We start from the raw sequence: 12,765 nt of genomic DNA, 5'->3' as shown, positions 1-12,765 counted from the left end.
TTTCAGCCTCCTGTGGTACCCCTGATCCCTTAATGGATCTGCTCCATCTCGAGCTCATTACCGTGGAGCCCTTGCTACCCCTTGGGGGTGCTTTATTAGAAGCCCTGCGTGGCTCGTGTGAACGGCCCTCTTCCGGAGCCCCGGTTGATCGGGCCATTGCTGGGAGGCAACGTTCCACCCCGGGGGATCCACTTAGCCATTCCCTCCACCCTGCCGCTCAGGGCCTGGTAATTCAGGCGGCCTTTAGGTTGCAGGACTCCTCCACTTTGCCCTTGTTTCCTCCCACCCGGGAATCCAGGTGGCTGGATGCATGTGGAAGACAGATTTTTGCTTCTTCTAGCTCGGCCATCCACGCTTTAAACACTACAAGCGTGTTTGCACGTGTGTCCTCTGCACTCTGGGACTCCGTGGCTAAACTTCTCTCTTCCCTTCTGGAGGAATTGCGCCCTGAGTTACTTCGTCTTGTCCTTCACGGCAAGGTAATGGCTAATTTTACAATACGCTCCTCCCTGGATACCACAGACTCTGTGGGCCGTGCTCTTGCACGGTCGGTGGCTTTGCGTCGTCATGCCTGGATGCATAACAGTCTCTTCCCTGATAATATTCGGGAGAGCCTCCAAGACATGCAGTTTAATGGAATAGACCTTTTTGGGTCCCACGCTGACTCAGCGATCTTCAGGCTTCTGTCAGGGCTACCGTAATTCTGCCGTGCCACTGACTGCTTTACGTTTCTTCTTCGTGGCGGTCTTCCTTTATGGACCAGTTTTTATCAGAGGCAGGTTGGTGCCTCTGTATTTTCTGTATAGCCGTATGGCTGGGTTGTTTTCGTTTCAAGTCCTCTGACTGTCTGTTTTGCCAAGAGGACCCCCTTCTTGCCAGGGGTTGACCCTTGCCCTATGTGGGGTATTGGCTGGTGGCAGGTGTCTGCCTTTGCCTTCGTACGCTCCTGTGGAGTTTTCATTATGGGTATCCCTCTGGAGCTCATATGCCTCCTTTTACTGCGTCCCGCAGGGTCGCATCGCTCTGTTGTCTGTAGTGCTTGGACTCCGGGTCTAGGTCTATGCTGTGTGGTATCTACCTCGCATAGCCTGGCATCTTGCTTTTGTCCTCTGGTCCGTCTTTTGATGCCAGCCCCTTCTGGGTTGTTCTCCCAAGTAGGGAGTTGCCATGGACCTCTCTGTTGTAGTTTGGTATGGCCTTATTGCTTATTACTAACAGTTTTCTCCTCATCCCCGCTGGTTTCGCGCAGGGATTTCTACGTTCCACTAGCATTCTTAAATGTGGCAGGCTCGTGGAGACAGTTCTCCTTGAACCCCGCTCTTCCTGGCGTCTAGGACCCATGAGTTGGTCCTAAGTACTCCCTTGTTAGGCACGTCTTTTCTTCTAAATTGTCCTGCAAGGGGACTGTTCTCTCTCTTCCGGACTGCCGGCTGACGTTGCTTGAGCCTGGCCTAGTTCCACTTTCTGTGTAACTGCGGTTACTTTTCAGCGTACCCTAGTGCCTGGGCTTGGCGGGGTTTCAGCATCTTCTTGAGGCTGTTTCTGCGTCATGTTCTTCCTCATGGCTCGTGCGGCCCGTTGCCTTCTTGCTATTGGGCGCATCTCAGCTGTTCGTGCTGTCTTGCTTCCTGGTGTTCCTCCTGGCCGCGTATGAGCATCTTTCGGACTGTGTAGGGGCGGCCTTTCAATGCTCTCCACATGTCTGACTGGCAAGGGTTTCCGCAGTACTCTTCCTCTGTGGTACATATGAGGGCGCTATGCGTTCTCTCTACTATACCACTTAACCAGTCCTTTGGGTTGGCTTGTCGACTGCCGCATCCTGCGGTTCTTTCACACCATAAGGTTCAGTTCTACTTTCTGCGAGGTGCTGAGCTATCTTTTCACGCCAGTTCCTTTGCTGGGTGTGTTTTTCTTCCATGTCGGCCCGTGCTGGGCATGGGTCAGTATCCTGCTGCCTTCGTATCTTTACGGGAGCAGGTTTAACAGTGTTTTACGCTGTTCAAGTTATTTAGCTGGGGCTAGCTCTGGCTTCTTGTTGACACCTTGGATACCGTGGATCCTTCATGCCTCTTGGTCTTCTTTCGAAGGTCGGCATTTTTTCAATCAGGCACAAGCATTGAGGCTTGGTGTTTTCCTTCTCTCATCCACGCTACATGTGGGGGTTTTCGAGTTATTCAGGATGGGCTGTGGTGCTCTCACCTCCCCTTGATTCCCTGCTCTCTTCAGGGCTTAGGGGTCTGGTGGTTGGCTGCGCTGTCACTTCTGTCCCCACTGTGTTTCGCCCTTTAGTTAACAACACTCTTTTGGTCATGTTATTGACGTCTGGGTTCTCTCTGGACCTTCGTGGGGTTCAGTCGCAGTCCCGCCTCTTCTAGGGGTATGGCTTTGGTATCTATTCTAAGGTAAGGAATCTGCGGCTAGACGTCTCTATCAGATGAACAAGTTACTTACCTTTGGTAACAATGTATCTGGTAGAGATATAGTCTAGCCACAGGTTCCTTAACGCCCTCCCCATCCTGCGACAATCTTTTTAGGTTGGGCTTCTTGCCTTCGCCTCCCTTTAGGTGGCTTTATTCCTCTGCGGGTTGACGTCTTCTCTTCACTCCGACTCACGAAGCTACATTCTATTTCGGGTCTTCTCTGCCCATTCTTGTGATTGGACGGTATGCTCATGTGCCATGTGTCCTTTACAACTCCTACCCTGGGTTGTCCGATGTGAGTCTAATTCTTCCCTTCTATCTTCTTCAACCGCTTGAGGTCTCTTGCCTCCCCTGCAATCTAGCGGTTGCAGTCTCTGACAATGCTGCATTCGGCGGTCCATTTTTCGGATCTGACGTCTCCTTTTGGGTGACGCTTTATGGTACTTTGTCTTTGCTCCTGGGTTCTAGACTGGTTGTCCTTCACTGTCCTATATTGTGGTTGCAGCCTTTCTGCCAGCTGCTGTGATGGTTTACAAAATGGTGAATCTTGTGCCTCTGGTGGCACAGGCTCACACAGGCCAAGGGTTCAATCCTGCCTATGCTCTGCATCTTCTTCGGGCTCCAGGGGAGGTTTTGGACTTAACGATTGAAGGGGTCCCTCCCAGAGTGGTGCTCTGTTCTTTTCCCTCCCTCAGTTTACAATATACGGTGCCTGGCACTGTCTTTCTATGGTGATGTTTTTTTTTCAAAATACCTTGTTTTTTCTTTTTTTTTTCTGCACACTGTTCCCATATTTTCCCAGTTTTTGGTGATGGCTTTGCGTCCTGACGCGGAAAAGTCTTCTGACGAAAACTGATGTCGGCGCGCAGGGGCGGGGCATATATGGCTCCGCTGACTTCACGTCCATAGAAGACGCAGAGGTGCTGCTGCGCAACATTTTCCGGACCAGTCTGACGCCTGGGGATATTCGAAGTTAAGGAATCTGTGGCTAGACTATGTCTCTACCGGATACCTTGTTACCGAAGGTAAGTAACTTGTTCATTAATTCCATAATCAGGGGTGGTGATAAAATGAAAAAAGTACCAAATACGCCCCCCGATCTAAATGGATAATAATGCAGCGACCAACTTACTAAAATACACCTGATAATTATTCACTTACCGAAGACCAAACTACCTTAGTACTAAAAATAATACAACTCATGCGCAAATGGCTTGCTGCAAAAAGACAACTCGATGAAGAATCCTAGGTTCAACACGACAAAAGAAAACCCAAATCCTCTGACTAAAAACTACAAAAATGTTCATGTTTTATGTGGCCAAAACAACTAATTTTCAGCTAGAAGAAATAAATAAAAGAAGAGATATTAAAATGAGACATTACGAATGCGAAGAGAGAATTAAAAGAGGCATCCAAGATATTGATGTCAAATCCCGTTACTGACACGGCATGATATCTCCAGAAATCTCCACAGAGCTCTAGAGCAACAAATCTAATAAAGGCAATCGATTACAACATCCACATACCCAAACTTAAAAATACTATGAAGATAGATCACATTCTTCCTGTAATTCACCTTATTCAAACCCTCCTTGTGAGTTCCCAGGATAAATATCTAGTAGACCTTCCTTTTTCTCCTTAATAGGGTACTATCACTACCTTTTATTGGTTTGATTCTTTCCAGAATTTTCCATTTCAGACTGCTCTCTATATGTTCATATTCCACGCAGTGTTGGATAATAAGAGCCTGGAGTTTTTTGTTTTGAATTGTTGATTTATGTTCAATGTATCTAATGTGGAACTCTTGCTCTGTTTCACCCACATAGACTAGACTGCGAAGGCAAAGAATCAAATAAACTACATTAGATGTTCTGCAGTTAGTCTTTTCCCTGATAGAAATTTGTGTTCCTTTGTACATTATCTGTGTAGTCCCCTCACATGCATGCATGACAGTGACCACCCCTGTGGTTCCCTAAAACCAGGATCTTCCCTGACAGAGATTCCTGTAAGTAAGTAATTTGCTTTATGGATCTGGAACTGACCAGTTTATCTCTCAAATACCTATTCCTACCAAATGGTGGGCTCAGCTCTTGAGGGTCTCAGGCCCACGTTGGCACTATTGCCTCCCTCGGACATGGGCTGTGGGGTGCGGTTGAAGGGGTTTTTGAGGCGCCGGGTTGTGTTCGCTTCGTGTCTTGGTGACCTGGTGAGGAGGGCAAACAGGTCAGCACAGACACTCTAGGTGCTGACCTGGTAAATTCTGATGTTCCTCAGTGGTAGGTTTTGCTCTGTGCTGTTGGAGACTGGACCACCAACAAGCCTTGGTTGCTGCATATGCTCCAGTACCAAAGCTATTGGTGCTGGGTGGCTCCTGGAAGTCCTGGTGGCGCCAAACTCGGTAAGGAGACGGATGTGACATCCTGGAGCCCAAAGCTCTTGTCCTGTCGTGCTGCTCCTTTGGTATATTAATATTGAAAAATTCAATGTCAATATGAATAACAAAACATTCATGTATAAAAACAAAATTGCATCTTTCTTGACGAATTTGCACTTTGTGAACTCCACGTCAGCCCCAACTCAGAAATACGTAGTTAGATCAGGTACGTCATTCAACCATCTTTACCAAGTTAGATCTGAAAGGTGCTTATCACCTGATTAGGTCAAAGATGGAGGTAAGTGGAAGACCGCTTTTAGGACGAAGTTCGGTCTCTTTGAGTACACAGTAATGCCCTTCGGTTTGTGTAATGCTCCTGCAGCATTTCAATTTTATATCAATGATGTGCTGCAGGACTTTCTGGATGTCTTCGTAATAGTTTATATAGATGATATCCTTATTTTCTCCTCGTCAACCGAAGAACATGTAGAACATGTCCGCACTGTGTTACAGCGGCTAAGAGAACATCAACTATTCGTTAAGTTAGAGAAATGTGTTTTTCACGCGACCCGCATTGAATTTTTGGGTTATGTGATTTCTCCAAACGGCATTGCTATGTATTCTTTCTGGGTTTCGCCAAGTTTAATCGGCGTTTTATTCCTCCGTTTTCTACAGTTGTGTCACCCATTATGCACTTACTCAAGAAGGGAGTTACATTTCATTGATCCCCAGCAGCAGAAGAATCATTTCAGAAACTCAAGCAGGCCTTCACAGAAGCTCCACTGTTACATCATCCTGATCCATCGCAACCTTTCTATGTGGAGGTTGATGCATCTCAAATTGCTGTTGGCGGTATCTTATCCCAGAGATATCCTACATCAGGCCATTTGCATCCGGTAGCCTACTTTACTAAAAAAAACTCCTGCCTGCTGAGCAGAATTATACAGTGGCTGAGCGTGAATTATTAGCCATCAAACTTGCATTTCATGAGTGGCGACATCATTTGCTAGGAGCTCGTCACACAATAACAGTTTACACTGATCACCGTAATTTGCAGTTCAAAATGTCAAAGCACTAACACCACGTCAACTTCGTTGGCTTTTGTTTTTCAGCAAATTTGATTTTGTGATTACATATAGACCTGGAAAAGAACAGCAGAAAGCAGACACACTGTCACTATTGCATTTTCCTACTCCTGACAAAGGTACTTATACACCTACTATGATTATTGCAGAACATAAAATCATTGCCATTTATGCTCCAAAAGTCTTCTTATGTCAGGTTCAAGTAGCACAACAAAGAGAATCCAAACCTTCTCAAACAGTTAAAAGGGGGGACTTATTGTATTTGCCCAGGCGGTGAAGCGTAACATCTTCTTTGACTCTCATCCCAAATCCCCTTCCCTCTTTGGCCACCTGCCAGGGCTCCTGTATCTCTCAGCAGCTCTGAGAGGTGTTCAGGGGGGGTTGAGGACCAGTCATCACCCCTGCGAACTGACCTGGATTTCAGGTGAGTGGCTGGACTCACATCTTACAGTAGTTCGCAAGTTGCAGCACACCTCAATCTGTAGAGGATTGAGAGGAACCCCAATGATGAAGCATGTCACCTAGGGAAAATCCTGGTGGGTGAGGGGTCTCTAGAAAAAGAGTCTTTTTTTCTAGTAAGGTGATTACAACGAACTTTCGTTGAATCTTAGTTCCCACATAGGTTAGTTTTTTTTCGAACTACTCGAATTTTATGAAACTACAGTAAGGAGGAGCCTTAACCTCTACCTCCCCGAGTTTTTGGTTGTATGTGGTTAAAACCACTTATGTTTCCTGTTTTGATTTTCTCCTCTGTGGTTTGCAGAACAAAATTGCATTTTCAAAATTTCACAGGCAGATTTTGCAAATTTTTTGCAAATCGCAAAATCCTGGAGGGTCTGTGTATTGGGGAAGGGTGTTAAAGAGATAGGTATTCATTTTTTTAAATTGGAGAGGTTTAGGTTAATTATTTTATAAGGTAAATATGATTACCTAGTGAGGATTCAGCATAAAAGTATGGTATAGTGTTAAAAATATAAAACTTATAAAGGAAAGTAGGTTTTCCAAATCCTGTTTTTTTTTTTTGCAATTTTATTGCAATGATAGTGATTACGTCACAATTATTGACACACAGGCTTGCATTTTGGGCTACCTCTAAAAAGGTGTGAAAGGGCTAACGGACAGTAACCATTCAGAAATACAATTACAAGAATGAAATATGAAAGGAATGTTTTTAATCACTGACTTTTGCATTATCAGGTAATGCAACGTTCAGAAGGTTGCCATTTATGATTGCTTTGTATGAGAGTGGTATGCCATTCTTGTGCTTAGATTTTAGAAACCCTAAGAATTTTGCATCTATTTAATTAATAAGAAAAAAAAGTGATTTTACCAACAAACTCAATATTCTGGTATGTTAATGACATTTCTTTGTAAGCAACCAAAATTAATTAATAAGGTTGATAATTATGTGATATTATGGTAAAAGATTTTAAAATATATATAAGTATTTAGAAATGACAGCATTATATATAATTGAAATTGTAATTGTTTTTATATATCTATCAATAGGTAACTTAGATAGTTTTTCTCAGTTGTGCATTAATTTACTTAAAAAACTAAATGTTACAGGGATGTTATAGTTACTAATAGAATTTAAAAACCTTAAAAATTCACTAAAAAAGACAAAGTTACAGGGACATTATAGTTAGGAATTAGCATTAAAAAAAACCTTAGAAATTCACTGAAAAAAACAGAGGTTAAAAAGGACGTTATAGTTAGAAAATAGAATTTAAAGAACCTTCGAAATTCACTGAAAAAAACCAGGTTATAGGGACGTTATTGTTAGTTCAGCCAACTATAACTCATGCCCCCGCAATGCACTGCTGATGACGTCACATATTACATCACTCATGACATGGTCAGTGACATCACTGATGACATCTCAAATGACATCACTGATGACATCACTGATGACATCATCCATGTGATAATTTGATGCATCTTCTCACACCCTTATATAACCTTTGATACACCCACTCTAAATTACAGACTGCCATTCTCAAAACCATAGACACTCCAACACCAATAACTACATACCCACTTACTGATTCCTATGTCTACACATCAATCCGTTCACTCACCCGTACAGTCACTCATACTTATGGTCACTCAGTACAGGACTGTCATATGCACTCATACACCTATATAGACACTCACACACTGCCACTCATCTACAGAGGTAATCACACACCTACTCAGTCATGCAAATAGTTAATCACACTGCCATTTACTCACCTATACATTTATACACACACCAGCTCAATTACTCATACAAATACTAGCACATTCTTACGCTCTTATACAATCAATGATACAAGCACACACTCATCCATACAGCCACTCTCACAATCACACACTCTCACTTATAGACATTTATGTACTCCAACACACATATATACTGCCTTTCACATATGTAGCTACTCACACATGTACCACTGAAATATACATTCACTCACTAACACAACCATACACACATTCACTTGCCCATACAGTCCATCACAGATGCACTCTTGAAACCATGCACCCAGTGAATCACCCACTCACACATCTATGCACAGAGTCACACACACCCCACCCACACAAACACTCAGGCACCCATACAGATACTCAGACAACCAATCTATAACCCATAGATACACTCATGTAGCTATTTGCAAACCCATGCAGCCGCTTACACACCAACAGACAGACGGATACAGACATTCACACAGTTTAGTCACTAACCCATGCATTCAGTAAGATATGTTTAATCACTCACTTATAGAGTCAGGCACGCACCTACAAAATCATCCATTCACACACTTATACACCCACTCATTCTTCAATATGCCTTTCCCTATATATAATAAACATATTTAAACTTTACAGAAACACACAGACACTGGATGATGTCATCAGTGATGTCACTGACCATGTCATGAGTGATGTAATATGTGACATCACAGCAGTGCCTTGCGGGGGCTCGAGTTATAGTTAGCTGAACTAACTATAACGGGGGAATTTCAATGGTTTTGTACAAGTGAAATGTCCAGCTAACTATAACACCCCTGAAACCTATGGTTTTTTTCTGTGAATTTCTAAGGTTTTTTGAATGCTAATTCCTAACTATAACGTGCCTGAAACCTATGTTTTTTTAAGTGAATATATATATATATATCAGTCATACGGTATACTCTTTTTCACCATGCTTGACAATGTCACTCAGACCAGTTAATGTGCAAATTATGTTAAACATTGTCCATTAATTTAGAGGCCATCAATGTGTTGCTATACCTTCATTAGCAAATTGCATGCGCAAATTCTATCATTGTATTTGTGATAATAATTACATAGCCATCATTCTAATGACTATGTGCCAATCAAGGACGGCACAACACTGACCCAATCACATTTATTTGGCAGTATGTGGAAACATAAACTTTAGTGCGGGAATGAATGAAATTCTCTGCATTTGTAAGCATGTAAACTACCATATCCACAATGCACCTCAATGGCACCTTGTCACTTAAGTATAAAAGCAAAAATGAAAGAAGGACCAATGTAACAAACTACCGTGACCAGGAACTTCGGTTTGAAACGCGTAGGGAGGTTTACGATTTGTAATTAAATAATATCTTTTCTGCCGAGAGGAGTGCCGCATGATTCTTTGACTTTGAGACTGATATCTTTTCACGAGATCGCTGTCCTGATCTCGACGTGAGCACCGGCTGTGAAGGCGCTCCCTTCGTGGCAGGACGTTTGAGACAACCATATATATATATATATATATAGAGAGAGAGAGAGAGAGATATACATACATGTGGAAATTTAAACTAACTTATATCCACGCAGCTACACACTATTTTGGGACTTGATATTTTGGTCTCACTATAATGTTTTCCTTGATATTCTGACATACAAGTCGTGTTAACTGATATATGCTTATAGCAATTCATGTTGAGTGTTGTTTCTCAAAGCAGAAGTATCATGTTATGGAATATCCATGGATACTAGACAATTTAAATTTTAATTCTTATATATCAATCTTAGAGAAATATAAAATTATATTTTTTCAGGAGATGTGGTTGCAAGTGAGTCCTTTGTCTAATCACTTGTGCAAAAAGATTTGAATGATTCAAAATAGGTTGTCCTTCAAGTGGTCAGCTGATCTTTGTTGGAAGCAGTTGTAAATATTGGAAACAACTTGCAGTTGGTTATTAGCATGTTTGATTGTGTTACAAAATTCTTCTAGTTGACTTTTGCTCCTTAGTTTTAATGATTATATACCTCCAAATGCATTGTACTGCGAGCAAGAATTGAAGAGAGTAGATTGTGATTTGTTTGATTTATGTTGTAGTTTCACAACTTCCATATTCATTATGGCAGGCAATATGAATGTAAAAATACTACTTTGTCATTTTGATTAAGTATTGCAATACTTGCTGCACATGTATAGAATCCCTAATGCGGTGTCAGGTGCAGGGAATAGCAACAGGTATTGTTGATCCTAATACAGCACAACCTGATCAGTCTTAATGGTTGCTTCTCAAGTGATTGTCCAGCTGTAGCTATATTGAGACATGGAAATCACTGAGTCCCAATTGGTTACTCTTTCCCATTGTAGAAGTTTAAACAAACGAAAGACTTAAACGTGGTTGATCTTGGAGTTAGCCTTCACCTTGCTATGAAGGGAAGTCTAATGATTAACATATAAAAAAGGTGAAGCCTATTTAACAGTTACATTTGGTTCATAGCCATAGTCTTAGGGGTGTAATTTCATAAAATAATCTTCAGGAATTATTTGAGATCAAAACTAAGAAGCTATTGATTGATTCTTGTGAACCCTGTGATGTTGAATGGTATAATTAACTCATAAAAAGAGTTCTGTCCTACGTGAAAGCCGATTACAATCCTAGACATATTTCAAGTACAACTAAAGCTAGGTCTTCTTTGAGATGGTTCTATTAAAAGTGTGTCACTCAAAGAAAGGAGCTAAATAGGATGCTTCACAAATTAATCATAAGAGCAATGCTGTTAGGCATGATTTTAATATCATTAAAAAATATATATTTTGCTCTTGTTGTTGCCGGAAGCTGATATTATCTTTGAGATAATTAGTAACATGAAAGCCTCATGGACAGGCGGCCCGGATAGTCTTCCAGAAACAGTGTTTAATATTTATCCTCCTTGGTGGGCCATTACACTAAGCCCATTTTTTAAATGCGTTACACCAAGTTGAACTATACCTGACTCATGGTGTGGTGCAATTATTAAGCCGATCCACAAGACATGCAGGAGAGGGGAGCCACCAAATTATAGGTTTATCTCTTTTCTGGTCATTAAATCTAAGATCTCTGCAAAAAAATAAAACAAAATCTTGAAAGCTGGCATTTGGTACAGGTATTATTCCGAGATAACTAGGTGGTTTTAGGGAAATCTACTGTACTGTCCACCACTGAAGGCTATTTTGGTTGGCTGCCTGGAGAGCCATGGCAACAGTTATCAAAATATGCTGCTGTTTTATGGACTTCAGGGCTGCTTTTAAGCTGATTAACAGTTACTTCTTATGGAATAAATTACAGGGATAAAATATTCCTCAAGATTTGGTGTTCATAATTCAACAGTTGCATTCCAGAAATTGGGTTCAAGTGGATTTGAATAGGTATGGAAGTTTTTCTGAACAATTCCTGGCCTTATAAGCTTATGGCAGGGATATGTTTTAGCACCCTTGCTATTAAGACTATTTATTACAGATCTCTACAGCTTTTTTATTGAAGACATACTCCTTATCTCCAAATATAGGTGAAGTACATGTGAGGTGTCTTAAATACACAGATGATTTAGTCCTTATGGACTATACTCTAGCCCTTAATGAACACTGCAACACTAACAGACTGATCGTTTCTAAATGGGCAAAGATGTTTGACTGGTAATAATGCTTTGGAGTCAGCATCTACAAATACCTTCTTCTTCACTTTGCAGATAATTTGCAATCTGACTAACATCTAGCATTATTGAAACCATTTTTACTTTCTTAAGCTAATGCTCTTGAAATGCTTGATACCCGTTTTGGTGGCTTTTCAGTTGAACTGTTAAAAAAGGTCATAATAGTTCAATCAATACATCAGATCCTTTATGGGGATGTATTATTGACTTTGATCGAAGAGTAATTTGGGAACATCTCGAAAGTTTGTGTTTTAAAAGACATTTGACTGTCCCGGCAAATTCAATGATTCAGGCTCTGAGGTTAAAGTTGGGGCTGTGACTTTTGAAATCTGTTAGCGCAATCACGCACCTTAAGGTTTATATTCTCCCTGACAAAGAGTAAGTACAGAGAAAAACTTTCAGTAATGTTGTTGTGGGATATATATAATGAATCAGGCAGATTAATTCTGCTGTTCAATTTGAAATTTTGCTGCAAATTCAGACTTATGGGTTAATATTTTCCAATTTGAAAGCAGACTTTCATTGGTTAAAATTAAAAGACTTCCCAGCCAAAGGGTCATAGACGGTAGTCAAACCAAATATAGAAATTGTCTGTTAAAAAGTAGGGGATGCATTTTTTGAAAGCTTAGGAGTTTAAGATATTTTCTCATATCTATTTCAAACTCCTTATATAATTATCAGGAACTAAAGCCTACAAATTTAAATTGGGGTTGATCCAGTCTGGTGAATATCTGGTCTATCTGGGAAAATGGGTATAAATAACGAGTGTTGTATATGAATTGAAAGTTAAATACAGCACAACCCATCTCTTCCAGTGTTTGCTTTTTTTTGAAAGAGAGCAAAAACCCTTGTCCCATTTTCAGGAAATATCAAGGTATAACTTGATGGGAAGCAGCAGTTGTTTTATTTACAATGAAACATATCAATCACCTTGGCAAGTGAAATTAAGATAATTCAGAAA

The 12,765-nt window shown here is 41.2% G+C and overlaps 1 protein-coding gene across 1 annotated transcript in view; it reads left to right on the top strand.

The window, feature by feature from the left end:
• The window catches only part of LOC146834565 (interferon-induced protein 44-like), a 519,193-nt gene that overhangs the window by 343,787 nt on the left and 162,641 nt on the right, over positions 1-12,765 (top strand). The window lies entirely within an intron of this gene.

The sequence above is a fragment of the Triturus cristatus genome, chromosome 4_2, assembly GCF_964204655.1.
Source record: "Triturus cristatus chromosome 4_2, aTriCri1.1, whole genome shotgun sequence".
Taxonomy (NCBI): Eukaryota; Metazoa; Chordata; class Amphibia; order Caudata; family Salamandridae; genus Triturus; species Triturus cristatus.
The sequence above is the reverse complement of the archived record's forward strand: the minus strand, read 5'-3'. Positions and strand labels throughout refer to the sequence as shown.